The sequence below is a fragment of the Diorhabda carinulata genome, chromosome 4 (genome assembly GCF_026250575.1).
Source record: "Diorhabda carinulata isolate Delta chromosome 4, icDioCari1.1, whole genome shotgun sequence".
Classification (NCBI taxonomy): Eukaryota; Metazoa; Arthropoda; class Insecta; order Coleoptera; family Chrysomelidae; genus Diorhabda; species Diorhabda carinulata.
In genome coordinates, this window is record NC_079463.1 from 29,361,046 (window position 1) to 29,376,200 (window position 15,155).

General features: G+C 33.0%; 1 protein-coding gene across 2 annotated transcripts in view; it reads left to right on the forward strand.

The window, feature by feature from the left end:
* Window positions 1-1,348: 1,348 nt before the first annotated feature.
* Window positions 1,349-15,155, forward strand: part of LOC130893358 (hemicentin-2-like) — a 482,155-nt gene continuing 468,348 nt past the window's right edge. The window contains exon 1 of one of the 2 annotated variants that reach the window (XM_057799386.1): window positions 1,349-1,635. The gene's annotated coding sequence lies outside the window, so the exon portion shown is untranslated. The remainder of the gene's footprint in view (window positions 1,636-15,155) is intronic. The other variant, XM_057799387.1, reaches the window with a different exon arrangement.

Genomic DNA, 15,155 nt, shown 5'->3' on the forward strand with positions numbered 1-15,155 from the left:
AAGTTACCTGTTTATGTCTTATATACACTGTAATTTATTTGATTTGAAATATGTATATTTTCACGATATTTTAACATAATATCGAAAAAGCACCCTAAATTTCTAAAGACAATTTTCCTTTCAAAAAATCTGTTTTTCTTAAAAAATCGGTGAGATTTTTGTTCGTTGAAATCTCTAAAAAATATTGTCATCACCGTGATAAATTTCCTCAGAAAAGGCAAAAAATAAGTGAAAAGAAACTCGCATCCGAATTATTTTTAATCATTATGTACAATTTTTTCACTCTCATTACACGAAAAACTTGAGATTCCATGTTACATTGATAAACATAAGTAATTGAAGTGTAAATATCTAAAAATTGTACATAATGCTGTACTTTTTTTGCCTTTTCTGAAAAAGTTTACCATGGTGATGGTAATATTTCTTTACATCAGCAAAAAGTAGAGATTTCAGCGAATAAAAATCATTCCGATTTTTTAAAAAAGCTTCTATTTTGACGGGAGAATTATCGTTCCAATATAACGAGAAAAAATGAATATTTCAATTCGAATTAATTACAGTTTATTAAGGACATAAGAAGATGAGTTTTCATCGAATTTCATGTAAGAACAATTTGAAAAGAATTTTTGTTCGCAAAAGATGAAAATTAAAAGCGAAAATATTGGTTTTTTGAATATTTACTTTTGAAATTATGTGAAAAAAGTGGGAACATAAAAATTGTAAATCTTCTCATTATTTACAACTATCAAATTAGTTTCCATAGGACTTGTAGATTTGCCGGAAATTGAGATAATCCGGTTTTTACTCTTAAAATCTCACCCCCTTTCTCTTCCCGATCTCAGATCACCCGTAAATTATTTTTACCTTTATTTTCATAATAATCTCCTCCTTTTCCAATAGGTTTCATTTTACTATTATTTTTGTTCACTCTTTATTATTTTTAAAGGTTTTTTCCCTAGTCTATAAAGTAAGTTGTAAGCGTTACTTCTATAGCTTCGGTAAATTAATTTTTTAAGGTATAACTTATCTTTCACGTGATAATTCTAAATTATTACCACCGAAAATGTGCCTCACATGAATCGTTTTTTCTGCTTAAAATATTTTAATTTATAATTATAAGAAAAAGGACCGTGTTTACCAGCCCCCGGGTCAACTTCCATCAAATTTACTCCCGTATATTAACAAAACCGAATGTGCAACATGATATTGCGTTGTGCATTGGCAGCACTAGAGTAGAGCTGTTTCACGGCCGTTGTTTCCGGGGCTCCGGAGATGTAGGAGTTCGACTTTTATCGTAGACCCGTCGTGAAAATCCGGCCGTTCAGCTCTACCGTCCGGGCGGAGCCATGCAGTTCTCATGATGACTCCAACGGACGATATTGGAGCCTCTAATAGTTCTAAAACCGGTCGTACACGCGACTCTGAAATGCCACATTGACGGTTCAAACTCTGCGCAAACTTTTGCAACTTTAATAATTTAACAACGTTTTGCAACTTCGAATTTTTACGTTAAGTGTATGTTAGTGTTAAATAGCTGTTATTTAAGTGATTGTTAGTTAGATGTTATTTAATGAAACGTTGCACGAACCAACAAGTTAACCTTAATCATCACCTTTGAATATTTTATTAATCGAGGTATTTCACTTAGTAGATTAATGTTCATGAATATGTGTCGAATGCTTGGAAATATTCGTATACGATAAAAGTACATGTGACTAGAAACAACCTGCTGATTCTTCATTCCATTCACATATTCACTGATTTATATTATCATTTTTTATTAAGTACTTCAAATTAAAAACGTTTAGGGTAAACTAAACAGGTATTGTACACTTAAAAGAATATGTTTTCATCGAATACGTTGCAAGAAAATTGTTTGTAATCGCATAATCTTGGCATCTAGATAACAAGAAAAAGAAAAGAATTGACATTATTTTGAATCATAGAATTTTCTTATAAATTCTTATAGAAACAAAGGTCATAATGAAATAGTTATTGGACAATTCTTGATAGTTATTGAACTTTGTTATTCGACAGTACTATTCTTTCGTATATTTTGTTCATATCACCTTTTTAAAATATTTTAAGTATGGTAGGTTGATGTGAATATTAGCAAACAACTAAACAAACAACCAAAAAAATATTAATAACTATATTTGTTAATTTCTGTACGAAAATTCAAGAGAAGATTTCCAATAGTAATCTTTGTCATTATGTATATGTATATATAGATTGGGGTTTCGAATACACTGCGACCCAAAGAATCTGTTGTGTCCGCCTTTTTTGCTGCGATATTGGAGAACCTAGAGGTCTCGTCCTCTGTGAAACAAAACCTGCACGCCCCATTATCTGCTAGGTCTAGCGTCTTCAGGTGTTTGTTGAGGTGACAGTGCTCCGATAGAACTGTTAGTATTCGTAGATTATTGTTTTACTTATGTTGATATATTCATCATTTCTTCTTTGGTTATAGTTTTCCAAAAAAGTGTTTGTCTGTCTCAGCTCCTGTAGGATGTTCCAATAATTGGTTTTACTCCTATCTACCTTCTTTTCTCTGTCGTTTGTATCCACGCATTTCTTTCACGAATTTCAGAACATATTCGGCGCAATAAAATCTATTCTTTTCATTTTTGGTGAGCCTTTTCACGTTTTTTCTCTTCATGATGTTTTTTAATTGTTTTCTTCGGCTTTTCTTTTTCAAATACTGAAACACACTTAGTTTCAAATATCTTCTGTTATATTTTCAGAGTATTTCGTTTTCACATCTATTTTCGCGTTTGGAGGAATGGGGTCACATTGAAAAAGGTGAAGGTGGAGTACTAGCCTTTTGAACTTGATATACAGAAGCACCGTTCTATTGTTAGCTGGTAGTATTTATCTCCAAATTAAATGCACCAGTAGATGCAATTGGTTTGATAATAGAAATTCCTCATTTAGTATATTCTCGTTTCATACCTGAAAATGCGAGAAATGAGTTATTGGAACATAATTCAAAGTTAAATTTAGTTATTAGAAACTAAAACAATGACATTATGAACCTTACCGAACAAAAATATGAAATTTAATGCAAAACAATAACAAGATTCAAGAAAATATTGTAGCCTTAACTTTTATAAAATTTTCTTAACCTGAAAAACGAAATCACAACTGCTACAACACTCCACAATCATTTTCTAGTAATCAACTGAACTTTTGGTGTGTAGTAACGAAGTTTAGTAACAATAACCAGAAAAATCGGTGCACTTTTCTGATGAAAATTGGGTCACTTGTTAATCTATTTGCTGTTAAACCTCCTTGGTATTCTCCTACATTTCATTTGTGGTATTTTTCCAATTTGCTTTTAAGTATTTTTACACAACATCTATTCTATTCTTTCTTGAGACCTTTTGGTGGAATAGTATGATGAATGCTTACCAAAATTTGGGGGTCTTTTTTCTCGTTAGTTGATTAATCGCAAATGTTTTTGAAAATTTCTTTTGAAATATTCTAGTGCCAATAAAATCCGGGCTATGTTGACCAATAGTTAATCCTGAATTTTCGTGTTTACGATCTGAAATTTTCATTAATTCTTGTCGAATATTTATATTCAATTAGGTACATTCATTTCACTTCTGTTATTATGAAAATATAACTAGTCCAGTGCAGTATAGCTTTTCATCGTTATCATAGATGAAAGTTGGATTACCACCCTGTCTAAGATCACAAACAAATGCATGGTGGAGTATTTTCCACTATTGCAAATTAAAATACCTTCTGAAATGTCGATCAATAAAGATCCCAAAATATTTATCCGTAAAGGATAAGCTGACACTTTGACCATTAGAAGTAATGTATCATGAGCAAAAAGCAAAAAAAGAGTTTTAACGTAATCTATAGTTTTATGAATCAACCAAATATACGACAGTGATCATTTGTATTTCCAAATTTTTTCTACGAAGTATCCTCGAAAAGAAATGACTTGATTATCCGCATATTTGATTATTTTTCCAATATATTCGATAGGATTAGTGCAATAAGCGATTAATACTAACAAAAAAAAACAACCTTTTCTTGAATTCTGTTTAAAAATTTCAATATTCATCTGCAAATGACTTTTTATGGCTTTCATGGAATGATGACGCGTTACACGAAACCTATTTCTAGTTTAGAAAAGCAAACAAAGTTACGGGGAACTAAATCTGGTAAATACAGTTGCTGAGCCATTGCTCAGTCATCACTTTCGTTCCGTATTTAGCCAGAAAGTCAGTCACAATCATGACGGACTCAATAACATATCGAATCAATCACAAACTTAAAATTGGTAATCACTGATTCCAACAGATCATTTTTCCCGTTGATTAGCAGGCACATAAAAAAATTCATCGAAAAACACGTCGAGTATATGGAGATACCTTTATGATTGATGGGGTTATTAGTGAATGGCGTCAAAAAATTGAAGACGGCCGAATTGATGTTTGTTATGAAGGAGGTGAAGGAAGAAAGTTTGTCGCTTTAGACACAATGTTCAGCGAATTGACCAAGCGGTTAGGGAACCTCAAATGTTTTAAGATTTTTCCTGTACTGATAATTAACAGGGTTTTCCCTGCCGTTATTTTCTTAAAGATTTTAGTGCTTTGTCATTTTATTTTACGGATTTAAATCTTTTCTTGTAGTACGCTTTTGAGTGATCGTATTAATGGTGTCTGAGGCACTGCATTATGTTGTTTTGCATTGTGTATCAATTTTAATGTTTGTCTTCTGCAGTTTTTCAATTTTGCACATCCATTGGTTTTTGCCATCCATTTGTTTAGCTCTTCTTATATTTCTTTCGTGTTAAATGATTGATAGAAATTCTTAGAATCATTGGATATTTTCCTTAGCCATACATTTTGTGATGTACTGCAATTGGTAGACCAAGAAAAACATGGATTGAAAATAATATGGAAGAAGCAGCTATAAAAGGGGATAACATCGTATTAGAATGGAAGATCAAACGAAAGGCATGGAAAAACTAATATATGCTTTAATCCCCAATCAAGCACGATGATCTGGGTTGTGTTTGAATAAATAAAGAAGGATTTGTTGACAAGTAGCTATTTCTATCAAATATCTTGAATTCAAACGCATGTTTACCAGGAAACAATATAAAAAGACCGGTATTTTGTTATTCTGAATAGAATACTCCAAATAATAAAAAAGACTCATCGCATTCAAAGTTACTTGCTGTGGTTTACGAAGTTTTGAAATGGTATACACGTACGACGAACGCAGTTCATTTTCATTATTTCATTCCAGAAACAGAAATAGAGAAAACGTAAATACTCTGAACTGAATTTAATTGTTATATCTATACAACGAATTATAATCGTTTAGATATATATATATATATATAGTTTTAAAATTAAATGAAAATTTGTAAACTCATTGTTTTAAAAAGATGGGACAAAAAATCCTCACAAACCGTTTATTTTAATATTATAATTTGCACTTCACTTCATAAAACAATAGTTACTACACTACTAATATCCAAAATTTTAAATAATTAAATGAATCAGCACCCAGTCAACTCGCTTTCTCAATTTTTGTGTCTAAATTTTGAATTAAATGATGAAATACTGAATCTGGCATTTGTTGGATTTTGTCAAAATTTTCTTTCTTAATTCTTCATGTGTAGTTGCTTTCAAACCTTGAAAATATACGTTTCGTTCCAAATTTCGCCAAGAACATTCAATTGGCCTCGGTTGAGGCAAATTAGGAATTGAACTAGATTTTGCGATAAACGAAATATACAACTCTACAAAAGCTTCTACAATGTCCACGAAATTTTCTTCAGGATGCTTTTCCTTTCGAAATTGCATCAATTCAGATCTCACACGCTCTTTTCAATATATTTGGCGGGTAAAAAATATACAGAAGGATAAATTTATGTTAAAAATTTCCGCCAAAAACGTTCAATTGGTATTAGTCGAGGTACATTAGGAATTGGCCTAGACTTTCCGATAATCGGAATATTCAATTCTACAAAAGCTCCCTCAATGTCCTTTCCATAATGAGCAGTTGCCATATCTGGCCAAAACACGGAATGTTCTTCAGGATGCGAGGAATGCTAGATAGCATAGATTTGTAAAAAATGAAGAGTGATATGATAAAATGTGCTTCAAGCATTCGAGTGATCGATATTACCCGTACTAACCTAACTTACTTGAACCATAAAATAGTATCAAGTTTATAGACACATTTATTAAATAGAACACAACATAAGACTCTCATCTAGTTACAAAACAAATATGCAAATAGCACTACTAAAATTGAAGTGCATCCACCATAAATTGCGAGTTCGCCAAAAATTGCGAAAACCTGCAGTATAAATAAAACGAAGGTATTTATTTACAAAGCTTGTTTGGGCGTCTAGCTAGAATCACCGAAAAAGAAGTAACGCTTATGAATTATTGAAATATATCCGTTCTACAAATTTATGGCATCGGTGAAAATACCTAAGCTATACATAAAATAAATTTTACTTTATTCATAAACATTCTTGTACGTAAAGAATGAAGAATTTTTATCAAAAAGTTGTTCATAAATATAAAAGCAAACATATGCATTCAAAATTTTCTTGTTATAATCCTACGAAGTTGTTATCCCAAACTACTTAACACAATGAGTCGTGTGACTAACTAAGAAAAACACATTTTTTTGCCAAAAATAAATTTTGTTCATCAATGTGATCTCCTTCAACAGAAATACAATCCCAACGCTTCTAGAGCTTTTCAATGTGCTTGTGCTTGTGAAAGATTTGACTTGTGTCTCAAAATAGGCTTCAGTTTCAGCCATTGCTCTTCATTTGAGCGGAATTTCTTGCCGGCGACAATTTTTTGAGATTAAAAAATAGCCAGTAGTCACTAGACGTCAGATCTGGACTACATGGTTGATAATGAAGCAGTTCAAAGTGTAATTCGTTCAATTTAGCCATCATTGCTATCGATTTGTTAATCGGTACATTGTATTGGTGAAACAGTTGTTTTATCTTCGACATATGAGGACGTTTTTCGTTGATTTTTGCATTCAATAGGTCCAATAGCTCTATGTAATATTTGCTTTTTATTGTCTCTCCCTTTTGTAGATTAATAATATTCCATACGCATCTCAAAATACTGAAGCCATAACCTTCCAAGCTGACTGTTGTGCCTTTGAACGCATCGGACGTGGTTCTCCGATTGAAGTCCACTCAGATGATGATTTGATTGATTCCGGAGTAAAGTGATGGATGCTTGTTTCATCCATTGTCACATATGGGTGCAAAAAATCTGATTTATTACATGAAACATGGCCAAACACTGCTCTGAATTATCAACACGTTGTTGTTTTTGATCGACTCTGAGTAAACGCGGCACCCATTTGTAAAAAAGCTTTCTCATGGTCAAATGTTCATGCACAATTGTAACCTCACTGCCTTCTGATATCTTCACGGCCTCAGCTATCTCACGCAACTTCAATTATCGATTAAATACAACCAATTCGTGAACTTTCTTTATGTTTTCTTGAGTAACCACCTCATTTGGACGACCAGAACGTTCACTATCATCGATGTTCGTACGACCACGTTTAAACTCAGTAAACCAATAACAAATTGTTATTTTCGATGAAGCAGAGTCCTGGTAACACTTTTGAAGCCATTGCTGAGCTTGTACAGTATTCTTTTTAAGAAGCAATGATAAATTATCGCAAGAAATTATAACAAAAATAGTTGCATTTAAATGACTGTCACTTTTTTCTGACTAATCGAAATTCTAGTCTTCTGAAAGTTGGTACTTCAGGAACGTCATACGGATTTGACAATGGCAGCTCCATCTGCGTGTCAGCCACAGGACTTATTGAATGATGTTAAATTTTATAGACGATTCACGTAATTGCTACAAAGTTAAGTTTAGAGTCCTAGATGGGTCTGCTTGCACAAATAAATATCAAGTGGAGAATGTTTGTGTTTTCATTAAGATTATGAGCTTAAATAATGAGTTTTTTGATAAATCAAATCACTGCTGATTTTGAAAAATGCTGTCCTAAATCCTCTACATAAAATTGAAGTTCATGAGATCCCATCCAATCATCGAGCTAGTTGTACAATCACGAATATACCCAAAAATTCAAAAATATCGTATAAATAAATGAAAATTTGACCTAAACAGAAATCATCTTGGTTCGAAGAAGGGAAAATATAATGAAGACATAGTTCCCTGGACGAAAAATATTATTGCAATGTATTTGGTGAGATCCTTTGATCCTGAGTTACTTAAAGTAATGAGCAATTTGGATTTTGAAGCTGTGACTGAGATCCAATTATTTTCGAACAAAGACTGGGCGGCCCACGTAGCTAGATTTGCGAATGGACGTTGGACAAAACAAAATTTTGGAGTCAAGACTCTGTCAGGATGCACACCTTATTAGGGGAAAATCCACCAACAATATGGTCCGACAATATTAATAGAATACCATTAAAATAGTTGTATGCCGCAGATGGATTCAATTACAAAATGTCCAGTAGTGGACTCAGCTAAGCTGAATGATAATTATGATGATAATTTTAACATTAGACTACTATATATTAGAGTTGGAAACCGCCATACATTGAATATGGAGTTCCTCCAGAGTCTTGAAGTTGATATTCGGAAACATTTTCTTCGTAGACTGGTACAACATTTTTGACGTTCGTGTGAAGTTTTAGCACCATATCTCAATTAAGTTTTGTACTTGTACTTGTAGCATGTGCAACAAATTTTCTTGAAATTTCTAATAAAATTATGGGTACGGAATCATTGAAAATGTCGCAAAATTGTTTTGGAGAGTTCGTTTTAAGACAAACGCAGATATTTGAGTGTCATGAAGTATTACGTAAATGTCATGAGGTCGTCAAAAGCTTGCCTCATGTGAGTCTTACATTCACCTTTGGAGTATAAATGCTAGACATAAATATTTCGCAAAAACAAGGTCTAGTAGAGACCTCAAAAGAAATTCTCAACAGCATTCATGGAAAACATCATTGTGAGCTAGAACAGCAGAATCTGTGAGCTATAATCCCACTTTTCGAAGCTCCTGCATACCATTAGATTTTCCGTGCTTATTTGAATTTAATGTTTTTTCCAGAAAAGTTCACTACCTAGGAGGAATCCCAGATATTTCCCCACTCTGTTACACTTAATGGTTTACCTGTCTAAATCTGTAAGCTAACGTTCGTTGATTTTTGAACTTTATCTAGTTTCTTAACGATGTTATCAGTTTGTAATTTCTTTTTTTTTGTATTTAACATGGTTAAGAGGTAAGCAGATTTAAGAAGATATGCTTAATACCCTTAGTGATCAATGTCCTTCGTATGCGACCGTGAACAATTGGACTGCAAGCTTCAAAAGAGATAAATTTTCCATTGAAGATGATGACCAATCGGGAAGGCCAGTTTCTGTGTCAGTCCCTGAAAACTTGTATATTTGGTTTTTCCATGATTTTTTGATCAGATGGAACTCAAAACAACTTAGTACATGCAACACAAGAAGATCTTCGCAATTCACCAATATCATACACGATCTGGGACTTTCATAATTAATCATTTTATTTTCTTGAAAGTATCAAGTCTTTCACTGTGAGCAGCTCAAACGCCAATTCAATTCTGAATCTGCTAGTACGATCAACAGTGACCTCTAGCTTTTATTACTGCAACAACAGTCCTTATCTTCATTTGTACCTTTGATCCCCAACTTTTTTTCCAGTTTCCTCCAGTGACACACGATCGAAATTTGATTTCTGAATATAGATTGTGCTACTTTCTCATATCTTGTTTCGTTTTCATTGTTTTTATCATTTCTATTATATTTACCTACAAGATTTTATTATTCTTGTGATAACGCAAAAATAAGAAGCATTAATAATCTTGCTGTTTCTGTTTTGTTTTGTATTTTACTATTTGTCTGCTACCTATACATAAAAATGTTAATATTATAAGACGATATGTCTAACACAAATGATTTAGAAAAATTATGCAATGATACTGCTCGGAACTAAAATTAGAAGAAAAATTGCTGGCTTTTAGACCATAACGATAAATCAATAATATTATATGTATACAATAAAAAAGCATGAAGTATCTTTCCGGTAGTTTTTTGGTATTTTATGGTGACCGTAATAAATTACGTAGATGATTTTTCACTCTATGGATATCCCATCCGATTATAGTGTTTCCTATGTCACTTCGCTTTATTTTCTGAGTTGATTCTGAGGAATCTAATTTAATGGTAACTCGCTTCTCTGCAATCTTGTAATTCCATTACTATTGCAATCAAGAAAAGTCACCGTTGCAATTCTGGTTAGAATAATCTCCAATAATTCGAACACCATTAGTACGTAATACATTGAAACGGTTCAGTTAACAAACTGAACAATCATACTGAGAAACAAGTTACTACCTGTAACTTTGGATTATAATTTGATAAAGCACACGGTCCCACGTTGTAAGATAATTTGTACGTATTGCTTGCAGTTGCGATTGTTAACAAGAGGATACAATTGTTTCCATTCAATGCAATCGCTCTTCATTCTGTTGTTATAATACGAGGATGGTTCCAGAAGTAACTGGACCAACAAAGAAAACCCAAAAATTTTTGGAAAAAAATATATTTTTCCCACAATAACCATTAACTGCCGACATTATCTCCCTATTGTTGGTAAATATTTGGCCTTTATGGCATTTTATCAAGTCTGAGAACAGAGAATGATCCGAGGGGACTAAATCTGGCGAACAGGGTGCATGAGGTAGCAAATCACACTTTAATTTATCAATTTTGACCATTGCAATAACAGATGTGTAAGCTGATGCATTGTCTTGATGAAACAACATTTCCTTCTTAGCCAAATGCGGCCGTTTTTGCTTGATTTCTTCGCCCAAACGTTGCAATAAGTTCGCATAATGTTCGTCGTTGATAGTTTTTCCTTTATCAACATATTGAATGAAAATAATCCCACCAGCATTCCAAAAAAACGACACAAAATGGTTTTTGCCTTCTTTGGAGCCTGTTCTTCCTTTTCAGTCCATTGTTTTGATTGTTCTTTTGTTTTGTGATGGTGATGGACTAATGGACCCTCATTTTATCTATGGTTATGAAACGACGCAAAAAGTTTGGCTTTATTTTTGTGACACAATGCCACTCGATGGAAACATCTTCACGACTTTGTTCCATTGAGAGCATACGCGGAATCCATTTTGCTCACCGTTTTTTCATGTCCAAATTTTAGATTTTCAGTTGATATACGATGTACCGCACTTTTTGAAATGCCTACCAAGTCTGCTAGCTCGCGCACTTGGTCATTCAGTACAGCTTTGTGGATTTTGAGCAATATTTTTGGAGTCGTCACCTCATTGGATCGACTACGGCCTCGTTTAAACTCTGCTACCCAATATTTTACTGTTAATAAAGAAGGAATATAGTCCCATCCAGAATGAAATCTAATTCAGCTTCTATATTGGTTGGGCCCTGGCCTTTCAAATAGTGTTTACGAATTCACTGAAAACGTTCACTATTGATGGCTGCCAAACAAATACTAAACAACAACAATGGAATGTTTTAAGCAACTACCGCCATCTTTAGAACGGGCCAGGTACTTCTGGGACCATACTCTTAGATAAAAGGGCCACAGTAAAAGTTTTTTCCACGGAAATAACACAAAATTATTCTCTATTCACTTATAATTGTATAATTATGTAACAATATGAACGCCAATATTATGAAGAATTAAAAATTTGTTTCCAGCCTTTTAAAAAGAATATAAATACAGATTCTTTGTTATTCAATGTGTAATTGATATTTTTATTGTACCTAAATGGAAATTTTGTATGGCATTAAATTTGAAGTTCATGTTATTTGTTACATCATTTCGCTATTATCTATTAAAGCAGTGGAAAAAATGTATAACTCGCATGGGATGTTAATTTCCTACTAACGTTCTTTGCTTGTTAAACAAACTATTATTTATTTACTCAAATACTGGAAGACTATTTCGGAAATTGTTTTAAAATGTATCCAATTAACTGGCATTACGATAATTGATTTTTTCCACAAATTCATTTTAGATTTTACAAGGTTTTTCAAATAAGAGGTGGGGGAGAGTGATAATCTTGTTACAAAAAAAATATCTGTGAATGCGGTTCTGCTTAGCCGATTTTCATAAACTTCTGTCGAGCTATACAAAATATGAAAATTCTAACAATTTAACAGGCAATGAAACTGCTAGAAGGCGTTTGCTCATATATTTTAGATATTGTGATTTTTCTTGACAAATTTTGAGCAAATCTGTTGAAAATAAACTGAATTAGCAAAAAATAACGAAAACAGCATGTCGATATCTGTTTTCTGTCCGTTAAGAAATGTTTAAACGGCGAGAATTCTTCTTCAAATATCTGGTAGGATGGTGAACTATATCATAGTTGGTCGATGAATGTGTGGTGTAGGAATCTAGGTGAACAAATAATCGGGTCATTTTTTTAATTGATACAGTTTGTAAAAAAGTCAGTCGTGGCATGTTTCCTATATGTTCTACATTTTTTGAACCATCATTATATCCTGATAGGTGAATAGGATGTGGAAGTTCATTTATTTTCCCCCCAGATATCCACACGAAACTTTCTTAGATTCTTATCTAAGCAAGATCGAATAAAAGATTTCGTTGACACCTTTAGATCCACAACAAGAGAAGATATGATTGGTACAAAACGACAGGCAATACGGAGTATTTCAATGACAGTTATCTAAGCTGTTAATTGCTAGATTTGTTCAAAGTATTTATCTAGTAATTGGTTCTCATCGTTAGAAATATTAGCTTTACATCTAGACAACGCCATCTAGCGGCATTAATAAGTTAGAATTTTTGGCGCGCGTTGGGATAACCAAGTTATCGTCTTCAGAGACTGAAAATAAACAGTTTATCTTCAGTCCTTGAAGATATTATCCATGCAATATTCACATATAATATGTAAGACTAATGTTTATATGATAATTTATAACAATAAGTATATACGAGTTCATTCTACTAATCATAGTTTTTTGTAATGAATCCTAGGAAAATACAGAAAGGTTTCATTAATATTTTATGTCTATATAATAGGCAAATTAATCAGAAACAAATTAAATTTGAGCAGTATCAGTAGTTGACGTATCTTCAAAAACTTTTCTATTCCCATAACTCAATCAAGTCGTGCATACAGTTGCTAGGGACCGCCCTGCAATTTTATGTGCAATTTAACAAATCACCCACCACATGACGTGTCTATATACGTAATGCGAACACAATTTTTCTGATTGTTTTGGCTAGCTGACTAACTATAAATCAATAAGGTTTTAATAAAATATTAGAGAAGGAAGTGGTAGGAAAACTTCATTTTCTTAAACTCAATAACATACATTATATTAAATTTTTATTTGATTTTAAGTTTTATTTTACGTAGTTTTGCAGAGCCAATAATAAGTGGGGCGCCCCCAATTTTCATTGTGTATACCGATTTCTGGTGTTTGCTATAACTCTTTCTTATCAGACGTTATCTAATACTTCCTCAATGTTGTTTCCTTTTTCTTGGAAGGTCCTCATACGGGATTTGAAAAAAACCCTAGAGCAAAAATCACAAAAGAACAAATCGGGAGACCAGGCCGGCAACTACAAATCACACCTGACAAAGTGAAACGTTCTGAGAATTGTTCTCCATCGCTGCTTTGTTGGAAGCGTATATCTCTCGAGCTCAGTTTATTTAGCCGTGGAAAAAAATTCCGTTATAGTATCTTGGATATTTAAACTCAGCTACAGCTATATAAGCAATTAAACAAGTTCATCATTTGCTGCAAATTATGGATAATACAAGTAACCTCAATAGGATTCAAATTCGTATGTTAATCCATCATTGCTTCTTGATGAAAAAATACTGTACAGCCTCAGAAATTGCTTCAAAGTAGTATCCTGCTCTGCTTCATCAAAAAGAGCCATTTGTTGTTAATTTGCTGAATTTAATCGTGGTCGTACAAACACTGAAGATGGTGAACGTTCTGGTCGTCTAAATGAGTTGGTTATTCCACAAATTGTTATATCCAATCGTAAATTGAAATTTCGTGAGATAGCTACGGCCTTAAAGATATCAGAAGGCAGTGTTTTTGCAATTATGCATGAACATTTGACCATGAGAAAGCTTTTCTCAAAGTGGATGTCGCGTTTACTCACAGTCGATCAAAAACCACAACGTGTTCATGATTCAGAGCATCATTTGAGTGGACCGCAGCCGGTGAAGCACGTCTGAAGCGTCCAAAGACTAAAAAGAATGCGTATGTTCATCGATTATCTACAAAAGGAAGAGACAATTCATAGCGATATGTATATAGAATTGATGGATCTTTTGTATGCAAAAATTAAGGGAAAACGGCCTCATATGTCGAAGGAAAAACCATTGTTTCACCAAGAAAATGTACCGATCCATAAGTCGATGAAAACGATGGTTGAACTGACCGAATTACACTTCGAAATACTTCCTCATCCACCATATAGTCCAGATCAGTCCCCCAGTGTCTCCTGGCTGGTTTAAAAAAATGGTCGTAGGTGAAATATTCAGCTCAATTGCTGAAACTGAGGTCTATTTTGAGGTAAAAATTAGAGAAGCGTTGGAATGAAATGATCAATTGCCCTTTAAGGAGATATAACTTTAAGGAGATATAATTAATGTTACAAATCGATTTTTCACATAAAATGTGTTTCTTTCAGTTAATCAAACGATTTATTGACTGTGTTATTATGAAAAGACAAAAAATATCCCAAACATTTATTTCTATGAATTTGGAAAGTAAAATTTCATTTTTATTCTAAATAATTCACGTTATTGCTTTTCCATTTACTTGTCGAAAAGGTTTTTTTTTTGTTCGGTTGGTATTTATCCAGACAATAATGATATAAAACGTGAGCTTAACATCAAAAGAGCATTTGGTAAAAACCCATTTTCCGACAATCATCACAATAATTTAATTTTTCTCTTCATACATTTTGGTAAACAACCCATTCTAGTAATCTGTCCTGCAGTTGCTCCCAGTTATTATTTCATTACCCATTAATTTCGTGCTCTACGGACTCTTCCCAATTCGTAAATCTGGTTTATTGTATTTTTATAT